Genomic DNA, 7239 nt, shown 5'->3' on the forward strand with positions numbered 1-7239 from the left:
AAGGGGTGGGGAATACATTGCTCTCTTTCCAATTTAGCTCCCTTCTTTCAAATGCAGATTACATAAAAGACAAGACAAATAGTAAAACTGAGATCAGGAAAATTTTATATATTTTGGTGATAGACTATTCAAAAATAAATGAAATCTTCTAGCCAGGAGCAAGATAAATCCTCAACTTAACCAAGATAGAATAACCTTCTCATTAGGGAAGGGTACTCTAAATAGATTCTGGGTGTTTTTGGGCACAGGGGATCAAAGAACATGTTGGGAACCTCACTTCCCACACATGCCTATGACTCTGAGCGTTCAGCATAGTCAATCAAAAGTCTATACCTTGCCTCTTGCCTATCTCTCCTAAGTCTCTCTACCTTCCACATCTTTGAGGGCTCAGAGATCACTCGACCAATACAGATTAATGTCTCCCTCCTCACTTGAAGTATTTAGTCCTATAGGACTATCCTTTAAGAAACTGCTCAGCCTGCCTGGTGGTACTACTGCTGGTGTTACGTTCAAAGATAGAAAGTCAGCTTAAGAGTCAGAAAAACCTGGATCTACATTCTGTCCCTCATAGCTTTTGTCTTTGTGACAAAAATTTTACATGTGGGCAAGTTTTATCATCAATCAATCAATTGCCTTCCCTTTGATGAGAAATTATTCATCTATCTATAGGTACCTTAGTATGATGAACCCTGTGCTTCATTAACATTGTATGGGTTTTTGTTTGAACTCTTAGATTTTGTTTTTACTATACTAAAGCCATATGTTAAAACTGCCATTTCAAAAATGTTAATTGCTCTAAATGTATTCTTCCCATTGAGCTTTGACTATGGCATACCAGTCAGTTTCTTATTTAACCTCTTCCTTGATAAACTTATAATCCTGCCTAAAGGGATCAAGGGATTTATTGTGACTATTGACACAAGTGACCAATCAAAGGAAGCTCCTTCACCATGTGGTATACTCCATGCTAGACAATATGGAAAAGGTTTCTCTTAAAGGCATTCCCCAATTGAACCTGAGCATATCCAGAGGAGCATGAGTTAGTTTGTAATTTGTCAGTCAACAAATATTTTTTAAGTGAATCCTAGGCTCTAGGAAAACAACTTATGGGAAATGAAATGATAGCTAGCTTGGACCCCCTCCTTAAATGAATCCACTATATCCAAATCAGAGGAAAGATCCTCAGGGGCAGAGGGTACTGATGTATAAGACCAAGGACTGAAATTATTTTCCAAGATGAGGAGGTTCAGGGGGCACATGGAGAAATCTAGAAGGGTATAGCTGGTAGACCTATGATCTAATTGGGATATTAAGTTCCCCATGAAGAAACCCTCCACTGATGAAGAGCAACACATCATCTTCGACTCACTATCTTAGAAAGCTGTTGAAATGGGTGGACACTGACAAGCTAAGTATGGTCATCTACTTAGGGACAATTTACATTCAGCTCTTCCTGACTCCAAAGACAAATTTCTATATATTATTCCATTGGTCTTCAAAGCAGGGTGTCTGCCATTAGAATAAGAGTTTCTTGAGAACAGTGATTATTTTACTTTTTCATTTGCATCCTGAAAAGCTTAGCAGAATAATATGCATCAAGTAAGTTCTTAATAAATGTTTTTGCATTTGTAATAATCTCTGACAAGGAATTAGTTGGCCACCAAAAAAAAAGATTTCTAAATCTTACCATTTTGTGAAAAGAGGAAACAAATATAAGATTTGTCCTCTGGCAAGAGAGGGTAGAGGCATTCCCACATACAGGGGATGAGGAAGAGAAGGAGGAAAAGAATGTAGAGGTGGCAGTTCTTTAATGTCAATGATAACACAATAGTAGCCAATGTCTGCCACATTTATAGTACCCCTTTTTCAAGACCATAGGAGATGACTTCTAAATGGACAAGTGGAAAGGTGTGTGCTAATTTTTTTTTTAGAACACAGTTGTTCATTCCAATAGCAGGAGTATGGCGTGAGAAAAGTCAGTCTTGACCTGGTTCAAGTAAGTAGGAAGTCCCTGTTTATTTGGAGGTCCCATTCTTACTTCTGTATAGATTTTTTTAAAAATCTTGTTGAAAATTATATTTGCAGGGCAGTTAGGTGGTGTAGTGCATAGAGCAGCAGTCCTGGAGTCAGGAGTACCTGAGTTCAAATCCAGCCTCAGACACTTACTAATTACCTAGCTGTGTGGCCTTGGGCAAGTCACTTAACCCCATTGCCTTGCAAAAAATCTAAAAAATAAAATAAAATAAAATAAAATTGTATTTGCTGGATTTAACATTGTTTCTCAAAAACCCCTTTCCTTACAAGGTCTTATGTCCCATTTTTTTGGTGTCATGAGAGTTATATAGAAGAGAATGACTCCTCCAAAAACATGCCTTTAAAGGATTTTTTCCATCTTCATTTTCCATTAACTACTCTGCCTGGATTTAGCCTCATAGATATCATGCCCTTTCCTCTGGTTTTCAGGTTGTTCTTCATATATAATGTCTTCTTCTAATAGGTTGTAAACTCTTTAAAGGAAGGGACTGTCTTTCTTTTCCTTATTTGTACTCTAGAATTTAGCACATTGCTTGGTACACAGTAATACTCAATAAAGGTTTATTGATTGACTGAATGACCTTTTACAATAGTAGGGATCAACCTATTGTTAGACAGTTTTGCTCTAGAATTGGAATCAAAAACATGGCCCACATCATGACTTTCTTCTAAAAATTACTTATGATCTTTGACAAAATTTTATATATCTGCTCCATAGACAAGAAACTAAGAATTATACATTAATTTAGCCATCTAAGACATAAAATGATTGTGGTATATCAGAAGAAATACTATATATCTTCATTTTATTATGTAGGCTGAGACAGTTTTGCCAAGGTTTGGCTGCTGCATATGCCCATAGCTTCTTGGAGCCATAGATAAGAGTTGAGTGACAAGTGGACAACAAAGGTAGATGAGCAGCCCTGAAGGACCTGGCAACCCTCACCCCAGGGGTGCTGGTTTTCTATGAACACCCTATATAATACAGGTTGATGGTAACTAGCTTTAAACTTATTGGTAAGTTAGAGAAATGTCTATTTGAAGCATGTGAAGATTTCCCCTGGCAGAAATGGGCAAATGAGAACAATTTGTTCCAACAGCCATGAAAGTAGCTGAAGCACTTTGGTCAGATATCAAAGACATTAAAGTCATCCACTGCATTCTGGACCATCACCACTCACTTTGAGTTTTGTCTTAACACTAGACATCAATGGCTCTGGAAGAGAAAACAAGGCTGACAAATTTACATAACTCTGCTTCACTTAACACAGCTCAAGATGGCACCCAATCATGATGTCATAGTTCTTCTTCTAAAATGAAGGACAAACAACATTATATAAGCAATATAAAATATTGTTGTTTATCCTTATTTTATTTTAAAATCAGAAAATTAAGCCTCACCAATATTGAATATACTAATTGAAGTGGATATTGTCATTTGGTCTGTCTGTCAGACTATAAGGTGTGTTATATCATTTTCCCCTGATGACTTGGTGTTTGAGAAACCTGGATAAAGTAGACTGTACAAAATCCATTGCCATTCCTAAGAAACTTTTAATAGACTGAATAGAATAAGTTAGCCTTGCTGTTACTCTAGTCCTTTACTAAGAAGAAGAGACAACCATCCTTAGCCACCCCTAACTGGACTCTGCTGGCTCCATGTTTCTTACAAAGCTGCATGGGGAGAGGAAGCTGAGTTCAAAGAGTTTTACCAGACCAATAAAGTACTTAGGAAATTTTTGCCATTGTAGGGGAAAAGAAAGAAGATAGTGAAAGCTTTGAATGTGAGTTGAAATGTGATATTATTGTTTTTTGATGACCTTGCCTTCTCCTCGGTCACTAAAGGACACCTTTCCCCTCCTTTTCTGATTTTTTTTCTGCATGCTCCACTCCACCCACGCTAATGGACTTTGCATGCTTAGGGCGAGGTCAGGGAGAGAATCCTAGAATGATTGGAAACTTCAGTTGTTTTCTGTTTCCTGTGGGAACTGAAGAAATATGTTTAGAAGATGGGGAATGGTAGTGGAATAGTCATTAACATTGGTAGGATGAAAAGGTGCAAAATGGGGAAAAAATAAAAGCTATACAAGGCAGAACTCAGGGTTTGTTTTTTTTTTTTGGATTGTTTGATTTGATTGGTATGATATCTCACAGCTCTTTCTTTTACAAACAGAATGGAAAGACTATTCCTTGGTATTTATAGTCACTAATTTGTCAGGTAATGAATGCAAGTAAAGACTGAATAATAGATAATGGAATGTACTTCAAATTAATTTATCGCATACTTGTAATACAGCTATTATGTACCACAGACAGCTAAGTGGTGCCATAATGAAGAATGACTGGAGTTAGGAAGATTCAACTTCCTGAGTTCAATTTTGGTCTCAAACACTAAGTGACCCTGAGCAAGTCACTTAACCCTTTTTGCCTCAGTTTCTTTATTTGTAAAATGAACTGGAGAAAGAAATGACAAACTACTTCAATATCTTTTCCAAGAAAATCCCAAATCAGGTCACAAAAAAACCAGACATGTAAAAAACAACTGAATTAACAATAAATCATGAACCAGGGTCTGTGCATACAAAAATATTAGCAAAGCAAGGCCCACCTTTAAGGAGGTTATATTCTGTTGGGGAAAACAACACACAAAAAAAGAAGAGCTAATGTGAAATACATATAAAACAAAGAGGATAGAGAAAACTAGAGGAAGAATACTAATAACAAAGAGATATGGAATGGTCTTTTGTTAGAGTTCTCACTTCTAGGAACCAAGGACATTTTTTTCTGAGTTACAAGTCATTTCAGGATTAGGGAGGAAAACTGAGTATAAAGAATTAGAGAAGGGTGGCTAGGTGTTCAGTGGATAAAAGCACCGTCCCTGGAGTCAGGAGTACCTGGGTTCAAATCTGGTCTCAGACACTTAATAATTACCTAGCTGTGTGGCCTTGGGCAAGCCACTTAACCACATTGCCTAGCAAAAAAAAAGAATTGGAGAATAAAATAGTGACTTTTCTTATTATCTAAGAATGGTAGTCTGTATAGTTGTGGCAATTAGAAAATAGTTCTTAAATCTTTCCTATTTTAGCTATGGCAGCCTTTAAAACAAAGTTTTGAAATAAACTGTAGCTAGACCCAGATCTTCTCAGGAGGAATAGGAGTACCAACATCCAGCAGGCTCAGGCAAAATCTATACTCGATCTCAGATACTACTAGTGACATTTACCCCTCAGAGGACAACCACTCCCACTTCCATTCACCTGATCCCCATCTACTAGCAACCTCTATAAAGAAATAGACCCAGGAGGGGCAGAGCCAAGATGGTGAAAGGAGAAGAACCTCTCCTAGGTGTTATCTCCAAAATATTTCAAAAATCTTAAAATTATGACTCAAACTAAATTTTCGAGTGACAGAATCCACAGAAAGATTCAGTGAGTTAATTCTCCAGCCCAAGGTAACCTGGAAAATAATAGAAAAACTCTGCTCCACGGGGTTAGAGTGATGTCCCTGCCAGAGTGAAGAAGTTTCAGCCTACTGGAAACAATCCCAGGGCACCTGGGAGCCTCAGCTCCCGCAACAGAAGCAGTTTCCTGACCTGCACCCTAGGGAGCACTGGGCACAACTTGGAGAATCAGTAGGGGGACCTCTGCCAGAGTGAGCATGAAACCCAGGTCTTCAGGGCACTCAGTGCAGTCCAGTTCCAGGAAATGGAAGCAAACATGGAGCCAGCAAGCAGGAGCCTCCAGGCAGCTGAGCCCTGAGTGCTCAGTGCACCGAAGGTAAGGGAGTGGAGAGAAACTTCCGAGGTCTGTCCTCTGTCCCTGGAACAGGACTCTGGGGCTCTGATCATATTCAGATCTTGATTGCAGTCTAGGCCCTGCATACACAGAACAGCCCCTACCCCCTCAGCCCCGTGGCAGAGGGTTGTGCTTGTGGTCATTCACACACCAGGAGAGCAGTCAGAGATTCACATATTGAGATTCTTGTGGGGGACTGTACCAATAATACACAAAAGCTCAGGAAGCACCCCAAAACCAGGCACAGGCTGGAGAAATGAGTAAACAGAAAGTAAAAAAGAGGAACACCATTGAGAAATACTTTGTCTATGGTCCCAAGAAGCATCAAAATACTCAATCTGAAGATGATGAAGTACAAGCTTCTGCATCTAAAGATTCCAAGAAAAACAGAAGTTGGGCTCAGTCTATGACAAAGCTAAAAAAAAAAAGACTTTGAAAATCAAGTAAGGGAGATAGAAGAAAAAATTGGAAAAGAAATGAGAGAGATGCAGGAAAAACATGAAAAAGAAGCCAGCAGCTTAGTCAAGGAGATCAAAAAAATGTTGACGAAAATAACATATTTAAAACCAGCTTGGGTCAAATGTATAAAACAGTTCAAAAAGTTATTGAGGGGGGTGGCTAGGTGGCATAGTGGATAAAGCACTGGCCTTGGAGTCAGGAGTACCTGGGTTCAAATTCGGTCTCAGACACTTAATAATTACCTAGCTGTGTGGCCTTGGGCAAGCCACTTAACCCTATTTGCCTTGCAAAAACCTAAAAAAAAAGTTATTGAGGAGAAGAATGCCTTAAAAAGCAGAATTGGCCAGATGGAAAAGGAGATAAGAAAGCTCTCTGAGGAAAACAAATCTTTCAGATGTAGAATGGAGCTAAAGGAAGCTGATGACTTTACAAGAAGTCAAGACACAATACTTTAACACTAAAAGAATGAAAAATTAGAAGAAAATGTAAGCATCTTATTGACAAAACAACTGATCTGGAAAACATTCAGGAAAGATAATTTTAAAATTATTGGGATACCTGAAAGTCATGATTAGGAAAAGAGCCTTGACCTCATTTTTAAAGAATTCCTACAGGAAAATTGTCCTGATATCCTAGAAGCAGAAGGCAAAAAGAAATTGAGAGAATCCTTGGATCTCCCCCAGAAAGAGATCCAAAAAAACAACCCCCAGGAATATTTTAGCCAAGTTCCAGAAATCCCAAGTCAAAGAGAAAATATTACAACCAACCAGAAGGACACAATTCAAATATTGTTGAACTGCAGTCAGGATCACACAGGACTTAGCAGCAACTACATTAAAGGCTTGTAGGGCTTGGAATGTAATATTCTGGAAGGCAAAAGAGTTTGGAATACAACCAAGAATCAACTACCCAGAAAAACTGAACATTGTCTTCCAGGGGAAAAGATGGACTT

This window comes from Macrotis lagotis, chromosome 4 (genome assembly GCF_037893015.1).
Source record: "Macrotis lagotis isolate mMagLag1 chromosome 4, bilby.v1.9.chrom.fasta, whole genome shotgun sequence".
Classification (NCBI taxonomy): Eukaryota; Metazoa; Chordata; class Mammalia; order Peramelemorphia; family Peramelidae; genus Macrotis; species Macrotis lagotis.